At 36.2% G+C, this 14,301-nt stretch overlaps 1 protein-coding gene across 6 annotated transcripts in view; it reads left to right on the top strand.

Annotated features, from left to right (window-relative positions):
• The window catches only part of LOC307169207 (uncharacterized protein), a 157,102-nt gene that overhangs the window by 94,171 nt on the left and 48,630 nt on the right, over positions 1 to 14,301 (top strand). The window contains exon 1 of one of the 6 annotated variants that reach the window (XM_079889690.1): positions 9,843 to 9,984. The exons of the other annotated variants lie outside the window; for them this stretch is intronic. The gene's annotated coding sequence lies outside the window, so the exon portion shown is untranslated. Of the gene's footprint in view, positions 1 to 9,842; positions 9,985 to 14,301 lie in introns of those variants that run through there. 6 annotated transcript variants of the gene reach the window in all.

The raw sequence follows: 14,301 nt of genomic DNA, 5'->3' as shown, positions 1-14,301 counted from the left end.
TACAATATCAGTAAGTTGGCTCTCTCAAGCCAACTTAATAAGTTTAAGTACAATATCAGTAAGTTGGCTCTCTCAAGCCAACTTAATAATAATTAAAAAATTCTTGCAGAGTGTACACTTTTTGACAATGATTCTTAACAGACTTGATGCCAAATTTAAGTACTTTTAATGATTAGGTTGTACACAGTAAAAATAGTTAAATATTTGGGTTAAATATGGACAAACCCAAACATAACCCAACCTGTTTGTCCATATTTGACCCAAACATGGTCATTTTGATGTGTTGACTAACATACTAAAGCAGCTGTGAAGCACTTGCTTATAATTTTTATTGTAATTATGGTAAAAATACCCTTGTGGAAAAGTGTGTATTGTATAGAATTTGCACTTGTAGTGTACTTCAAATAATAATAATAATAAAAAAATTATTGCAGAGTGTACACTTTTTGACTATGATTCTTAACAGACTTAATTTAAGCCAAATTTAAGTACTTTTAATGATTAGGTTGTACACAGTAAAAATAGTTAAATATTTGGGTTAAATATGGACAAACCCAAACATAACCCAGCCTGTTTGTCCATATTTGACCCAAACATGGTCATTTTGATGTGTTGACTAACATACTAAAGCAGCTGTGAAGCACTTGCTTATAATTTTTACTGTAGAGTGTAATTGAATAGTTGGTAAGTTCATATATTTTAAATGTACTTCATCTTTACAAATGTGTAATTACAACTATATTTGAATACATGACATACAAGTTTCAAAAGAAATGTATACAATTAAAAAACATATACACAGGTTGTACACAGTAAAAATAGTTAAATATTTGGGTTAAATATGGACAAACCCAAACATAACCCAACCTGTTTGTCCATATTTGACCCAAACATGGTCATTTTGATGTGTTGACTAACATACTAAAGCAGCTGTGAAGCACTTGCTTATAATTTTTACTGTAGAGTGTAATTAAATAGTTGGTAAGTTCATATATTTTAAATGTACTTCATCTTTACAAATGTGTAATTACAACTATATTTGAATACATGACATACAAGTTTCAAAAGAAATGTATACAATTAAAAAAACATATATTTAATACATTTATATACAATTACATTAAAGTGTATTTTTTAGTTTAGTTTACCATAAATGCTCATTGGTACATTCAGCAGTAACTTTAACAATATTTCTGTACAGTCGAAGTAATTATGAAATTACATATACATATGCACTTAAGTCAATTAACCTGGTCAAAAAACACTCTAAAGTTCCACTAATTACATTTAACATAAATTCTAATTATAATGCATTTTCATTTAATTGCAACTGACAAGCAATTAAGTGTCCAAAAACATTACACTCAGTTTGCACTTATTCTTTTATTATTTCTATAAGTACTCTTTTTAGAAGTATGCTTAAATGTACTTCTTTTTCACATGGGTGTGTATCAAAAAATATAGCTATTTTTATTGGTAATTCAATCATATTAGTTTAGTGTCCAACTCTCACCATTAACTGCTTATCATCATGCATATTACTGGGATATTGGCTGTTTATTAGTATGTATAAAGCACATATTAATGTCTTATTCTGCATAACAATATTCAACATCCCTTAATCCACTCAATACCTAAACTTAACAATTACTTTACTAACTATTAATAAGCAGTAATTAGGAGTTTATTGAGGCAAAAGTCATAGTTAATAGTCAGTTAATAGTGAGAATTGGACCCTAATCTAAAGTGTGACCTTAAATACTTTAAAATTAAAGTGCAGGTCATCTTGTTTTCTTTTTTCTTTTTCAATGTGAAACCTGATGGACGTGAACCAAAAGATAACTTTATTCAAATGAATGGAAAAGTCTGTCATCAGAACAAAACTTTTAAAATGTATGAACCTCAAAACAGTAGTATATAGTCATAAATATATCCAACATATGCACACTTATGACTGCACATCACAACAGTTAATAGTATATTAATATGCAGTAACCAGCTACACATGTGCCAAGCTCTTAGAAATGTACTCTGTATTCATGTTGGTTTGTTATATTTATGAAAAAAAAAAAAAAACTTGTATACTATTTTAAAGAAAAATGTACATTTAATGTCTCTAAAAATGTCATGTGGTATAACCATCAAGCATATTCGAAATATCTTCAAAACGTTTTGTTGTTGTTGTTGTTGTTGTTGTTGTTGTTGTTTAAATATCATGAATTTAAAGTGTTTGGGAGTCGCACCATATGACACTTTACAACCTGACCTAATCTTGTCTTAAAAAGGTCAAATTATGTAATATTTTAAGAGATTTGACACACAGTCATGAGGGTCTGCAATTATGACATCATTTCTGTTTCTGCATGTTGTTTGCACCACATGACTTTGATTAAGTGGACAAATAATGTTTACTTTATTAGGTTGCTCTTTATTTTAAGGTGCCCGTGTTACAGTGTAATTATACATTTAAATACAGAGTAATATTCATTAACTACATGTAATTACTATAGAGGGTTAGGTTAGTTGCATGTAATTATGCATCCTTTATAATTATTACTATAGTAACTTGTAACTGTAACAAGGACAAAGTGTTAGCATTTCATTATTTTCTTCATTATAAAATAAGGATGGTTGTACCGCCCTGACATTTTTTACTTTATGTCCCACAAAAAATATATAAAGATATTCTTTTAAGTCAGAAACTGAGAATCATATCACTTTGATCCACACTATGTTTACTCAAGCAATGTGTGAAACTACGTAACTCTCATTACACCGTAAAAAAAAAAAAAAAAAAAAATGCTGCCTTAAATTTTTAAGTACAATCAACTTGGATGTTTAAGTTGTTTCAACTTAAATTATATTAAACTGACTTTAAAAAAAATAATATTTTATAACTTCTAAAAAAAGGTTTGCTTAACTTATTTTGATGAGATATAACAATGTAAAAACATGTTATCATAACTTATTGATTATATAATATTTTACAGTGTACTACAGTAAAATCGCTTTCACAATAGGTGTCAAATTCTTTACATCAACGTCTGAAAGATTCCAAAATACTTTTGTCCATATTGTGATCATCTAACACCAATCAAGATCTTAGTTCTTTTGTAAAAACCTTGTTAGTTATTCCCTAGATATTAAGGCCTTTGTGTCCAAAGCACAGTCTGACTTTCAAGGAGTCTCGTTCGTGTTGATGTCGTGAGGAGTGCCATTGTTAGGAAACAAGCTCTTTAAATGTGCTAAATTCTTCAGCCCCCAAAGGTAGAACACACACCTCTCTTTGTGATGCAGCAATGCCGGGGAATATTGAGCCGAGGTGCCAACCGCTCCACAGTGCTTTTCAGATGGCCCGGCACAAAGGCTTTCCTCACAGCATGACCCAACAATGGCAGTAACGGACCTTTTTGCTGTGCTAATGTGGGCCGAACTGTCATGCAGATCTACGTACAACTGCTTCTCTCCACCCTGCATCAAAACCTTCTTTTGTTTTAAACTCGTAGCTTTGGGGGTAATTCAGCTAATGGCTTGACAGGTTCTCACTCCGAGGGAGATTAGGAAGTCTTTGGCGGCTTCTGCGGTGACTTAGCACTGCAACAATTTGTACTAATTAGGATCCATAGAAAAAAAGCCCAAAGCTAATATGGGATTGGCTAAGCATCTTAACTTTATTACTGGTTTGTGCTCTGCTGATAATAACACAACAATGGTGTACGAGAAAAAAAAAAAGAAAAAAAAAAAGGAATTGTGGAGAGGAAATGGTGCTTTGTTAGTTGTAGAGATTTTCACGGAGATTACGTCAATTCACATGTAACTTAAGTAATAAGTAATAACGTATTTTCCTTATGCCATAAATATATGTACACATCTTTATTACTTTCACAAAGGTTTTTGAATCAATTTTTTTTAAGGTAAAAAATGTTTTTATTTATAAATATCTTTATGTTTTTGGTAAGTCGCACCACATGACATTTTAAAGCCTAAATTGTAATGTCAAAAAAGGTCAAATACTACTATTTATTGTCAATACATTTTGGCAGACAAAATATTATAACGTTTTTAAATGAATAAATATCATTGTGTTAAGTGAGTGGCACCACATGACATTTTACAACCTAATTTAACCTTGTCAAAAAGGTAAAATACTATAAGTTTAGTTTCGTTTGAAAGATTTGAATGAGGATTTGACATTTGACCATTTTTCATGAACTTCACATTTTTTACTTTAAACCCACACAAAAAAAAAAAAAAAAAAAAAAAAAAATATATATATATATATATATATATATATATATATATATATATATATATATATATATATATAACATCACGCATGTTATATTACGTGTTCAGTCTATAGTGTTTCTTTACAAAGTGACGTCGCCACCTACTGGCCTGGCATGAATAATACAGCGTTTTCAGTCGTTTTCACGGATCCGTGTGAACGAGGATTGTTTTGACAACGTTGTTGCCTCTTTTGTTGCCTGAAATTTTGTTTCTGTTTTTAGAACATCGTTTTCGTGTAGACATACCCTAATTTTTTTCCCTTTTAAAGTATTGACATGGGTTGAATCAATAGATTGGATGATTAATATATATACCTGATTATTGTGTATTTAAAACATTCGATTTATTAGTACCATTCCAAAAATCTCATTCTTATATAATTTGTACATGACTGACAAATATTCATCACATTAATTTATTAGTTTATGGTTAAAATTTGTAATCCAAATGCCTTGAAATTTTATATAATTAAAATGCACAAATCATATATTTTTGAGTGTAGAAGTGGTGTAATGATGAAGCTGCAAGTTATTTTATGTATAAATTGTGACTTAAATAATGTAACTAATGGAAACTCCATATGTTTCATCCTCTCATTTAGTCCAGAATTATTTATATACGATTATATTTTGTATTGATATTTTGAATTCACTTTTTTATTTTCAGTTCTCATTTAAATGTGTTTTTAATCTTTAGTAATTTTGTTGTGTGTTTTGTAGTTAATGATGTTTAATGATAGTTTAGGTTTTATTTTATTTTAGTTTTAGTTTTGTTTTAGTTGTAGTTAAAAAAAAAATTCAACTGAAGTTATTTCTATTTTCCAGATTATTTGCAGTACATTTAGTGCTTCAACTTGAACTTGTTGCAAAAGCAACATTTCTTTTAAGGCAACTTTTCTTTACTTAAATTTTTTTAGCTAATATTTCAGCTTTATTTTAATGATCAAAAATGTCTTTAAAAGTCTTAGTTGACCATTAACAATAATAACAATGATCCTCTCGCAAAGGCTTTTCACTTAGATATATTCTTCAAGAAAGATGGTAAAACGGTTGCACAACAATCCCAAAGTAAAAATGTAAGATTTCAAAAGTCAAAGATTTCAGCATTTTGAAGTTTCTCGTGAATCCAGGTAATGGTTGTGTGTTTAGTGTGTCGTGCACTTGCGCCTCAGGGCCAGTATTAGCAGCTCATTAAAGCAGCACTTCCTCCAGCTTTAGGGCCGAGCACGGGGAGCGACCCGAGGAGATCTCCCCTGCTGAGGCCGGCGAGAGACCTCACACCTCCCCGGGGAGGGTTTTATGTTGCGTTCACTCACCGGGGTGTGAAGAGACTCTTGCGGAGCTACTGTTTAACAGCAGGAGTCTGTGTTTACTCTTCAGCAGAGCAGAGACACCTCTACTAGTGTTTCTCTTTCAGCCGAGACCCTTCACTCACTTATAATGACTTTACAGTTATTACTGATGGAGATGAACAATAATGGAGTGTGTGTCACAATAATCAGCCTGTCCATCTATCTATCTATCTATCTATCTATCTATCTATCTATCTATCTATCTATCTATCTATCTATCTATCTATCTATCTATCTATCTATCTATCTATCTCTGTCTGTCTATCTAACTATCTCTGTCTGTCTATCTATCTATCTATCTATCTATCTATCTATCTATCTATCTATCTATCTGTTTGTCTGTCTGTCTGTCTGTCTATCTGTCTTTCTATCTATCTATCTATCTATCTATCTATCTATCTATCTATCTATCTATCTATCTGTCTGTCTGTCTGTCTGTCTGTCTGTCTGTCTGTCTATCTATCTATCTGTTTGTCCGTCCGTCCGTCCGTCCGTCCATCCATCCATCCATCCATCCATCCATCCATCCATCTATCTATCTATCTGTCTGTCTGTCTGAAATGTTTCAAATAAATTATGTTCTTTTTAACTCTCTATTCACCAAAGAATTCTGGAAAAGTTGTCACTGTTAACACACACAAAAAACTATTAAATGACACAACTGTTTTCAACATTGATAATGATAAGAAATGTTTCTAGAGCAGCAACATTCAAAAAGTGACAATTTATTGGTGCCACAGGGAAAAAAAATGCATTTTAAAATGTACAAAAAAATAGAAAACAGTTATTTTAAATTGTAAAAAAATCTTCTAATATGATTTTCTGTGTATGAACAGGATTGCAGTGGTCTAGTTACACAGTTGTGTAAGGCATCTATAAATGGAGAAATCACCAGTGTACTGTTTTCAAATGTAAAATTTGAATGGCAGTTCAATATTGTTGTCACTTGCAGTCAACCACATGTTAACCTGTATAATAATTCAATATTGCTAATTATTTCCATGACTACAAATACTATGATTGTCATCTGTTTTGATAAAGCATTGATGAATTGATCAGCCGGAGCACCTTCTGCCTGTCTGACCACACCACGTTATCTGAGACAATGATCTCGACATGCTAATCACACAATGTTTTTGTGCTGGAAGTCTTGACGTAAGTGATGAATGATGTTCAGATTCCCGCTGGGTGAAACAAAAGCAGGACTCCTGCCTCACCTTGTCGAGCGGCTTGTTTGGACTAGAGGCTTAAAGAGAGGTGTCAAAGTGTGTCTCTCAACTGTAAGAAGCTTTCCTCTGGAGCAGCAGGGCCCTCGTTCACACACACACACACACACACACACACACACACACACACACACACACATACACACACACATAATCACAGATACTAACCTGTCCATTTCATTATACACGTTTACACAGATTTTACTGTCTAAACATTTTGAAGAGTTAGGAGGGAACATAATATCAAAAATAGTTCTGATTTGGGTTGGGAGCTAATGCAAAGTATCTACATTTTGTTAATGTAAGTGCAGTTATGTAACTATTAGAAAATAATGATATGGTTTATACAAGTTTAATTTTCTGTAGTGATGTTGTCATTAGTATATGTCCATGTATGCATTGAGCAGATGCTTTTATCAAAAGTGCATTTAAATCATACCAATATGCGTGTTGCCTGCGAATCAAACCCTTGTTGTCACAATGTTCTTGCAACTGACCTACATGAATATAAAAAGGCAATCTATGTATGAGAAGCTATGCTATACTGTGCATATGACATGTTGTGGCGTCTGTTAGGTGTGACATGCATTTAATATTTATAGATATGATTATTCTTGTATAAACTAGCACAACCATTTTCAACACTGAACATAATAAGAAATGGTTCTTGAGCAGAACATCTTGATTTCTGAAGGATCATGTGACAATAAAAGCTGGAGTAAATTGCACAAGAATAAATTGCATTTTAAAATAGAAAAAAAAGTAACTTTCAATTGTAAGTATATTTCATGATACTAGTGTTTTTACTGTATTTTTAATTCAAATAAATGCAACCTTGGTGCAAAAAAAATCTTACATTACGGTAGTGTATATTATAAATATAATAGTTTTCCTATAATCTGGTGCCTTAAATTCTTTTAAAATGAAAAAAAGTTTACATAAATATATCGATAAAATAAATATATTAATATGTGCAAAGTGAAATTTCATCACTGGTAAAACAGGTTGTTGGTTATGCAAGGAACTTATTCATATGGAATTATGTTTCTTTATATATTCATGATCCTTTTCCATGACCCAATGAACTAAGGTCATCAAATTCTCTGGTCATGCTCATGAAGGTTTAGTTTAACACTATTTAGTGAATGTGAAAAGAAGGAGGAGCAAACGGCTTATACCTGACCTAAGGTCAAGGAATGGGACTTGACCTCTGATTCATCAGCCTTTTGATGGGCGGTCTTGAGCCGGACCATATGTAAAAAAAAAATTGCTTTTAAATCAGAACAGCCTTGACATTAGAGTCAGGTTTCATGATTCTCCCTTTATCATATTATACCACATTAAATCATAATGTGGTTTCACGACCATTACAACAATATAAATGTGTGTTTGCGGACTAGAGTGCATTATGCATGAATTGAAATGAGAATGGAGGACGATTTCCATGGAAATGTGAAGCAGCAATTTGAGTCTAAAAATAGCTTCATTTCCATGACCAGATCCTGAGACCTATTTATGTATTCACTGAGCGAATGAACAATTAAAGCGCACAGATTGGCACACGAGAGGTGGGAGCCAGCATGAGGTTTGTGTCAACACCGCTGGCGTCTCCTCTGCTCTTATCCAGTTGTTGATATCCATTTGAGTGTTCCCCACTGAGATCCATTAATAAAACATTGGAAAAACATCTCATCCTTCAGCGCAAAAGATAAAACAAATCAAAGATGTTTTGGAGGAAGAGCACATTATCTAATCTGAATATCATCATGTTCAATCACGTTCAGTGTTTTTTGCCTTTTGCTGATGTGGATATATAGCAAGAGTTTAGAATTGATTTTACTAGCTTTCATTGGGTTGAAAGGGCAGAAGAGATGGGGTAGTTCTCTGAGACTTGAGAAAGTCTTTGCTTTGAGCCGAAGTCTGTTCCGCCGTCCGTCGGGACGTGCAGGTCACTTTGAGAGGCTTTAAATATGTTGGCCACATTAGCTCCTCTGTTTCAGTAATGCGCTTAAATGTTGGACGGCGAGTATAGAAGCCCCTCTTCCACTGCCGTTAGTGAATAGGCTACTCTTTCCCAAAGTTGATGCCTTCTTGGTTGGGTCCCATCTGCTGCGATTGAAAGGCCTTGAAAAGGGTTTTCTTTTTGGATTGTTCCCATATCTCTTGTTGGCAGCTGAGTTCTCTGGGCAGACACACAGGCCCTAGACTTCCCCTCCCATTTCATTCTTACTTTCTCAGGCCTTTCAGGAAGGCAGGCTTAGGAAAAAGGAGGAATAAAAAAAATGCTCGCCACATTTGGAAAGGAAGGCCTCATCTGAGCTTTTTGTGTGATTGGTTATTTTCGAGGGGGTGAAGATTCATATGGATGGCAATAGTGTGTTTGCGTGAACCTCAAATCCCCGAGTCCTTGAAAATCAGAAATGGAATCTATTCACAAAGAACGCCGTCGTCCAATTAGCATTTAACATAAAAACCCTTGGGGTACACGTACACCAATGGCCAGCTCTTCCCCATTTGCTTCTACACACTGTTTATATGGAATGAATTACAATTCATTAAGAAGCTCGACTAGAAGAACCCCCTCCCAGGGTTGGTTGGAGTGTCCCAGCTCATATTCAGATATGTCTTATCTGTTCTTCTCAAGCCTCTCTGTTTTCAATGCAAATAATGGTCGTGGTTCTGCAGAATGGCAGTCCTGCCCGGGTACCATCCCTCATTCAAGAGCTTTTGTGCCGCACCATTTAAAGAAGCTGTCAAGTTCTTTCTGCACTTGGCAGGGAAGGCCAAATCTACAGTGCCACAGAACTGGCAAAAAGGAAACTTTTTTTTTTTTGTTTGCTTGCCATTGTATAGGGCTGAGTGAAGGGGAATTTTAGCAACATGTAATTTACTCTTGAGGCTTTTACAGTACGTCGCTTTAGTGATGGTAATTTCTGCCTTTGTAGGTATGAAAGGATAACCATCAATCAGTTGTCAATTGGTCAATTGCCGAAGTGATGAAAAGGAAGGGCTTGAACAATTCCCCCTCTTTGGCTACCTAGAGGACTCAGAGTGTGGGGGGAAATATGGCAACTGGATGGATTAAGAGCGTGGATCAGGATCACAGGTACAGACCTGGTAAGACTTTAAACTCTAAACGGTTATTGATATTATTGAAGAGACTGTTGAAATGTTTAAACCAAGGCAGACTGTATTTTAGTTGACCACCTTTAGCCTTAATGGCTTCCAAGTTGATTAATGTTTACAGCAGTTTTACTTAACATTTCTATATTCAGTAGCCATTAGCCTCCTGTGGATTTAACTTTGAATAGTCTCTCGGAGATGTACGAAACAAAACTAGATTGTTAAGTTCATAGATTGTTCAATTGCATATTTTACAGTTGGATTGTGAAAAGGGAGGAAACTGCTGAACTTTTTTCCGACATCCATTCAGGAGTTAGTTGTAGAGCTGTGGATTTGTGGTGTCTATTTGAATCCCTCCCTTCAAAGAAAATCGTGTTGATTGTGTAGTCTGCTACAATGCGAAAACATCCTGCCCCCCGGCAAACCTACCCTCCACCCCCCCCAGCAACACTCTTCTCATCCACTTCCACTGATATTGATTTTGGTTTACATCTAGCATCGTCTGCAAGCTGAATGAACAGGATTACAGGCCGCGGAAAAGCGTGAGATATCATCAGCTTGTGATCCAGCCCGTGGTTTCCTAGCTACCGTATTGTCTATTCTGTTCCGCTATGTGAAAAATGTTGAATATCAACAATGGGTTTCAGTGCTGTATTGTTGAGTTTTGTATGAACTAATCTTGCTTCACTAAAAAAGACCTACAGCTTGGACAAAAGTCTATAGCCAGTGCATTCCTAGCTCCCCTTACACAGAGACAGACACAGTCAGAGAGAAGACATGCTGGGTCTCAGCTCGGCTCTCTTCTGCGAGCAGGTGAAACGCTGGATATATATATATATATATATATATATGGGTCTCGGGCCTGCAGGAAAAGGCAGGCAGGGGAAAGCTAAAAGGCAAGGTAAGCTGACTCTTAGAAATTCATGGCAGTCTTTTTATCTTATGGCATATGTTTGGCCTTGTTCAGAAACTTTGTGCTCAGGTGGGACTGTGAATATTTACGTGTGGTGTGTGTGTCAGCCGGTGCATGTGGGGCGGCGTGTGAAAAGCTGCCAGAAGGAGCATGCTGGTTGTTTTGATTCGGAGACAGATCACGTATAACTTTGCCACCTGAGATGCAGTGAGTCTAGTCGGGATTAGGGACGCGTGATCCCTGCTAATGGCTCTTAGAGAGTCTCTGTGAATCCGCAGTGGTGTGTGAGGTGTGAACACCTGTAAACACACAGATCCATGCTGGTACCTTTATAACTCCTTGATTTGCAGGTGCCTCGGGTCACAGACTAAGGCACAGTATGTCTCTTGCCAAAAAGACGCACGTTAATTAGAAAGAATGCTACGTATGTACTTTGTTACTCTTGGCTGGCTGTTGTGTGCTTTCCGTCGCGCCTTTAGGATTAAACAATGCAACGCAAGAGATAGTCGCCTGATGGGGGCGGGCTGTGTTGAGCTTAGGGATGTGTTAGCTTGAGTTATGCTAAAGATGCTGCAATTCTGCACACTGACCTTTGTGAAGCAACTCATCGTGAATGTATTTTTATGGTTTGACTTCATTTGATTAGGTGAACTTGGTAGATTCGACTAAACTTTTTGAACGCGACATTGTGTTTTCACTACAAGCTTTTGGGGTTTGAAGCATTCTTTTATCCAAAACGATTCACACCTTTCCCAGTATATGCACTCCCAAGGATTCAAGGCATTATTAAGCTTAGCACCCTGCTCAACCTGTTGAGCTACAAAACACTATAGTTGCACTAGAGAAGATCTGAATTGCTGTGATGTCGGATTTGTTGGCTTTGAGCCACTCTGGAAGCATAACTCATTGCAAGGGTCTTCATGAGAGCATTGACCACCCCATTTCCCACCCCACTACTGCCCTCTTTCTTTCCCTCCGCTACCTGCTCGTCCGCACGTCTGATCTCCTCCGCTGTGCGCTCATGTCTGAAGTTCCCCCATACCCATCATTGTCAGTCAATTATAGGCTGGAACTGAACTAGAAAATCAGGTACAATCTAGCAATTAGTACAAAGGGTTTCCACTGTAGTGTAAAGGCAGGGATGCAGGACCCCAGCGGCTGTAAAAAATGGCCTTGATTGCCCACGGACACTGGAGTTTAGTGCTGCTTGGGTACACCCTAAAGATGCTGCCTCCTGCCCCACGGCTCCGAGCCGCAGAGTAGCGCATGGCGGGGATCCTTTTCTGAGATCTCCTTTTGTGCGTGTGTGTTTTCGCCTCCCCTGCCTCTTCATTATCCATTTCTGCCATTACATGCACTCTAAGTGAGTGAACGCAACAAAAGCGCAAGTTGTCGGCTGTGCAAGGAAGCAACATCTCTGAAAAGGGAAGAGATGTTAATGTAGTACAGTGATGGTAAGCCTGGCGGACAGTAAATGCACCGTCTTTTATGTTTTTTTTTTGCGAGTGTTGCGGTCTATAAAGCTTCATCGCGTTCTGTTTGGATGCCTGGTTTTAAAGGTAGACATTAAGTCAGGCTAAGAGCACATGTGGCCGTAAGCTCACAAGTGGGAAAAATCCAGCTCCAAGCGGCTGGGTGGTCGGAGACACCCACGACATGAAATGTATTATTCGAGTGTGGTTTTGAGCACATTGTGTTTGGGATGCGGTTAACAATCGTGGTTTATTTAAAAAAATAAATAATAATAATGCCTGAAATAATGTCAATAGTTTTTCTTGGGGAAAAAAAAAACACAAAAAACATAGTAAACAATCTGATTATATTTTGGCAGTATTAAAGTGATTGATGATTAGGACAGCCAAATGCTTTGCAAATTGACACTTTCAAAGCAAATCGAATCATAATTGCAATGTTTTATGTCGCATTTACTTTTAACATATAATTCACAACATAAATTAAACAGTTTGCTGTTTAAGTTTCTCTGTTTACTTTTGCCTGACATTTTATTCTTCCTAATCTCATTGAGGTTTCTGATCAGCTTAATTGTGTAATTCAGTCACTTTGATCACAGGAATTACGTTAACTTCAAAACGGTTGTTTTGACTTGATTACAGAGCTTCAGAAAACATATTAATTCTTTTAAAGCCAGTGAAATCAAACACTTTTCTTAAATATCATGTTCATCCATTTTGCAAGAGTTTTTCTATTTATGTTTTGCTTTGGCTAAGAGCAGACTGTTTTTATTTAGTGTCTTTAACATATTTCGAAATATAACAACACAAATCATAGCATGCATTTTATTGAAGATGTTTTGGGGTTTTTTAGACTTAAATGGGCTCTTGTCAGTATACAGCCAATAACTGTTAATATTTAAAACAATAAATAATGTCTGCTTTGTAAGCGCACATGGCCGTGCCGCTCACAGAAGTGGTCAGGCCGGGGGGGGGGGGGGGGGGGGGGGGGGGGGGTTAGTACTGTGTGTCCATCCGTGTCTTCCGCTCTGGCTTGCTAGTCTTCTGGCCTAAACTCCCAGGAACTGGCATTACTTTTCAGACACTTTTGTTTTCAACTTACCCCGTCCGTTCTTTTGAGCACTGTTGAACTGAAACTGCTAAATTAGCTGTTTGGCTTTGTGTCCCACTTGTTGGGATGTGAACATATGTCCACTCGGCTTAATATCAACGTGTCCTTGATGCTCTGTGGATGGGTGTCAGAAACATATGCGCCTCTTCTCCGACATCTGCTTGACTTCCCATTACCATTTCCCAGTTTATGGCCGAGAGCTGGTCAAACAAGCACCTTAATACTATTAATGGTATTGTACTGAAGGAGTTTACAGTAGGTAATATAATCGATAATCGAATCAATATAATCGAATCACAATTTAATCATTTAAAATAATACTTTTTTTTTTTTTGCCGATCGTTACCCTTTCAAAATCTGAATAAAACAGATTTCTTTGGGTCAAATTTGTGAACTCGCGGACTGTTCCCCTGTTTGGCCTGCGTTCAGTGCTCTGCTGTGAATGCTGGGAAGGCTCTGCTGTTGATATAATAGAGCAGATCTGCTTCAACTGAACACAATACAGTGTTAAGACCTGATCTGAGCTTCGCTGTCACAGCCAAACGCTGCATATCAGAGAGCGCCACAGGAATACAGCCACGTCCAGCACTTCAGACCGTCCCCGGTGAACAGGGGATAGGAATAGGATTAGAGGGGAAATCATATAAGCAGTTAATTGAACAACAATACCTTTATTCAGAGAATGTTGGATCAGAATCTGAGAGCTCCACACTCCAAAAGTGCAACGCATTTTGTCATTTGACCCTTTAGAGTTTTTTTTATTATTTATTTTGTTACACAATTAAAATATAATTACATTTATAACGGTAATATAT

This window comes from Squalius cephalus (genome assembly GCF_949319135.1).
Source record: "Squalius cephalus genome assembly, chromosome: 13".
In the NCBI taxonomy this organism is placed as follows: domain Eukaryota; kingdom Metazoa; phylum Chordata; class Actinopteri; order Cypriniformes; family Leuciscidae; genus Squalius; species Squalius cephalus.
The sequence above is the reverse complement of the archived record's forward strand: the minus strand, read 5'-3'. Positions and strand labels throughout refer to the sequence as shown.